The sequence below is a fragment of the Hordeum vulgare genome, chromosome 2H (genome assembly GCF_904849725.1).
Source record: "Hordeum vulgare subsp. vulgare chromosome 2H, MorexV3_pseudomolecules_assembly, whole genome shotgun sequence".
NCBI classification, from domain to species: domain Eukaryota; kingdom Viridiplantae; phylum Streptophyta; class Magnoliopsida; order Poales; family Poaceae; genus Hordeum; species Hordeum vulgare.
The window spans coordinates 549,580,605-549,585,215 of NC_058519.1; the positions used below are offsets into that span (position 1 = coordinate 549,580,605).

The 4,611-nt window shown below is 44.2% G+C and overlaps 1 pseudogene; it reads left to right on the forward strand.

Annotated features, from left to right (window-relative positions):
- The first annotated feature begins 2,481 nt into the window (after positions 1-2,481).
- Positions 2,482-3,846, forward strand: LOC123428623 (annotated as a pseudogene).
- The last annotated feature ends 765 nt before the right edge of the window (positions 3,847-4,611 follow it).

Sequence of the window (4,611 nt, forward strand, 5' to 3'; positions counted from 1 at the left end):
GAGCACAGCGGCGTCTGACGTACACAACATCGGCCAGATATGCATACAAAGTGGTTGCTGGATTTTGAATCTATTTTCTGCTTTCCTGCGGCATATGGTCAGTGAAAATCTTGATGTTTACCTATCCTTTTTTTCTTCTATTAGGCTGATTAAAATCAAGCCATTTTTGTTTAATTTTGTCCTTTTTTTTACCTTTTCTTTTATCGATTCAAATCAAAGCTATTTTTGTTTAATTGTTTTCTCTTTTTTGTTTATCTTTTCTTTTTTCCTTCTATAAGGCTGATTCAAATGAAGCAATTTTTGTTCAATTTTTTTCTTTCTTTTTTACCTTTTCTTCTATCAGACTGATTCAAATCAAAGCAATTTTTGTTTAATTGTTTTCTCTTTTTTGTTTATCTTTTCTTTTTTCCTTCTATCAGGCTGATTCAAATGAAACAAATTTTTTTTAATTTTTTTCTTTCTTTTTTAACTTTTCTTCTATCAGGCTGATTCAAATCAAAGCGATTTTTGTTTAATTATTTTCTCTTTTTTGTTTATCTTTTCTTTTTTCCTTTTATCAGGCTGATTCAAATGAAGCAATTTTTGTTTAATTTTCCTTTTTTATTTACCTTTTCTTCTATTCTTCAATCACGCTGATTCAAATCAAAGCGATTTTTGTTTAATTTTTTGCCTCTTTTTGTTTATCTTTTTTTCTTTTCTTTTACTAGGCTCATTCAAATCAAGCGATAGGAATCGGAAGGAGAAGATGAAATGGATTATTTGTGGAAGAGGCCAACTATCTATGATAGGTTGTCAGATTGTATACCACTAACTATACCGCGAACAATTTTTTTTGTCCCAATGGCCTCTGGATTAGTTCATCTTGATTTCTTTCACTCACGTATGACAGTATACATGCGAGCACAGCGGCGTCCGACGTACACAACATCAGCCAGATATGCATACAAAGTGGTTGCTGGATTTTGAATCTATTTTCTGCTTTCCTGCGGCATATGATCAGTGAAAATCTTGATGTTTACCTATCCTTTTTTTCTTCTATTAGGCTGATTAAAATCAAGCCATTTTTGTTTAATTTTTTCCTTTTTTTTACCTTTTCTTTTATCAGGCTGATTCAAATCAAAGCGATTTTTTTAATTGTTTTCTCTTTTTTGTTTATCTTTTCTTTTTTCCTTTTATCAGGCTGATTCAAATGAAGCAATTTTTGTTTAATTTTTTTCTTTCTTTTTTACCTTTTCTTCTATCAGACTGATTCAAATCAAAGCGATTTTTGTTTAATTGTTTTCTATTTTTTGTTTATCTTTTCTTTTTTCCTTCTATCAGGCTGATTCAAATGAAGCAAAAAAATTTTAATTTTTTTTCTTTCTTTTTTAACTTTTCTTCTATCAGGCTGATTCAAATCAAAGCGATTTTTGTTTAATTGTTTTCTCTTTTTTCTTTATCTTTTCTTTTTTCCTTCTATCGGGCTGATTCAAATGAAGCAATTTTTGTTTAATTTTCCATATTTTATTTACCTTTTCTTCTATTTTTCTATCAGACTGATTCAAATCAAAGCGATTTTTGTTTAATTGTTTGCCTCTTTTTGTTTATCTTTTTTTCTTTTCTTTTATCAGGCTCATTCAAATGAAGCGATAGGAATTGGGAGGAGAAGATGAAATGAATTATTTGTGGAAGAGGCCAACTATCTATGATAGGTTGTCAGATTGTATACCACTAAATATACCGCGAACAATTTTTTTTGCCCCAATGGGCTCTGGATTAGTTCATCTTGATTTCTTTCACTCACGTACGACAGTATACGTGCGAGCACAGCGGCGTCCGACGTACACAACATCGGCCAGATATGCATACAGAGTGGTTGCTGGATTTTGAATCTATTTTCTGCTCTCATGCGGCATATGGTTAGTGAAAATCTTGAATTGCACTTTTGTACGGTAAGTTCATCTTTGTTTGTGTCGTAACTAAAAAATCTCAGATTTTGGATCATTTTTTATAAATTGAGAACGTGCGGCATTTTTTTCCGTTGCAACGCACGGGCCCTTTTGCTAGTAATAATAAACCACGGATCGCTTCTGCCGTACGTCGCTGGCGGTTTTGCAAAAAAGTCCTTATGTTTTCGGCTATTCAACCCGCGGTCCTTACGTGAGTTAAAAAACGTTTCATTTTTACGTAAACCCCCTCGTCCGTCCGTAGCTACAGGCCTCCCCACCACCAGCACCGGGCTCTCCGCCACCGCCCGCCTCCCGCCTCCCCGCCGTCGCCCCTCGCCGGCGCGCCCTCCTGGCCGCCCGCGCCGGGCCAGCCCCTGGCCTATAGCCTCCCCTCGGGAGGCACCGACACCACCACTCCCACACGATCCGCCCCACTTCTCTCCCCTCCCCTCCCGATCCCGATCTGGATCGGGGCTAGACCGCCCCCGTCGCCACCCCATCAAGAATCCAACCAAGAAACCCCCCGCCCGGCCCCGGTCGGTGGTCTCCGGCCATGGACACGGACCCGCTGCTCCCCACCACGACGCCGCAGCCGTTCCACCCGTTGCCGGAGCACGCGCCGGTCTCCAACTTCGACGCCGCGCCGCCCCCCTCCCCTCATCTTCGGGCCCCACCACCCGCCGCCGCCGCCGCCCCCACCCCCTCCCCCTTCCCCGCCGTCGGGGCACCACCACTACCGCCGCCTCTCGGTCGGCCACGCGGACCCGTTCCGCGACTACGACCACCCGTCCTGCTCCTCCTCCCCTCCCTCCGACAAGGAGGCCCCGCCCCAGCCTACCACGCCCTCGCTCTGCAATCTCATCAGCGGCCGCACCAACCTCCACCGCTCCCGCACCACGCCCGCCATGGCGCCGCTCAGCGCCGTCGTCCTCGCCGCCTCCGCCGAGGCCGAGCACCACAACCCGCCACCGCCGCCGCGGAGGCCGGTCATCATGCTGCACGCCTTCCTCTTCTTGCTCGCCTACCTCGCCCTCGGCGTCACCTTCTACGCTGCCTTCCCGGCCAACTTCACCTTCTCCGCCGGGCCCACCCACCCCATCATCGACGCCCTCTACTTCTGCATCGTGACGCTCTGCACAATCGGCTACGGGGACATCACCCCGGCCAGCCCTGCCGTCAAGCTCTTCGCCATATCCTTCGTCCTCATCGGCTTCGGCTTCGTCGACATCCTGCTCTCCGGCATGGTGTCCTATGTGCTCGACCTCCAGGAGCACCTCCTCATCACCGCAATCAAGAACCCCCGCTCTGCACGCAAGCACAGGCACAACTACATCTTTGACATCAAGAAGGGCCGAATGCGCGTCCGCATGAAGGTCGCCCTCGCCCTTGGTGTGGTGGCCATCTGCGTCGGCGTTGGGGTCACCGTGCTTAGGAAGGTGGAGAGCATGGGCTGGCTTGATGTCGTTTACCTTGCAGTGATGTCGGTGACCACGGTCGGGTATGGCGATCACGTGTTCAGGACACTGCATGGACGCCTTTTTGCCTCTCCATGGCTTCTTGTGTCCACGCTAGCCGTGGCACGGGCATTCCTCTACTTGGCGGAGATGAGGATCGACAAGAGGCACCGTGCAATGGCCAACTGGGTGCTGTCTAGAGACATGACCGTGTCAGAGTTTCTCGCTGCAGATATCGACAACAATGGCTATGTCACGTAAGTTATCGCAACACTAAACCTTATTTTCATGCCTGCATTGACCAATTCGTGTATCGAACTTTGTGTTGAATACCATTCACCAATTTGGCATGTACAACGATTTTGAAAGTACTATGTCCCTGCAGACCTAATTTGCACTCAAGCTATGATTATGTTATGTATCGATTAATAGTGCTAGCCACTATTTGTTCAAGCATTGAATAGCTAAAACTAACTCAAATGTATATGCTCTTTCAAAGGAACTAATGTGACTAAAGAATTTGATTGATGGCAAGGCATGCATTTCTTATGCACATTGGAATCAGATTCAGAATGTATGATGAATGGTTTCTTTTGTGCCCATGTTTAAAATATAGGAAGCAACTTCTCATTAGCCAATTTCTTTTGGGTGTGTTGTACCCAGGAAATCTTATGGTTCCATGTATACTATTTAATTGTGTATATCCAAAGTTTTTTTGGTGCTTACTCGAAAAATGCTTTATTTACTTCCATTAATCCGTTGGTAGCCAAAAAAACTGTTTCTTCGTGCATAAACGTATACTGTTCATTATTCGTACGAGATGAGTGAAACTATCGTTTTGTATCGGTTTCCAGGGAGGATCATTTCTCTGTGCATGATCCATGACCTGGTAACCAATGTTTATAAATAGTTTTTATAAAATCCATGACCTAGCATTGCTTAAAGTAGGAAGTGAGGTGCTGATGGTTACTAAGTATTATGTTATTATTTAACTATGATGCTCTGTTTCTTTTTTCAAGTAGGAAGTGATGAATTGAACAGGGAGAAAGGACACTTTATCTTCGACCATTCTTGACTCTGACCCATCCACGACCAGCGCCGTCACCATCCTCGCCTCCGAACATAGATTGGTATGCCCATTGTGATATGTGCAAAGAGATGTGATCAAGTGTACTTCTATTGTGTTTTGTTATAACTTTTAAACACGCACGGTATGCCATAGATTGGTA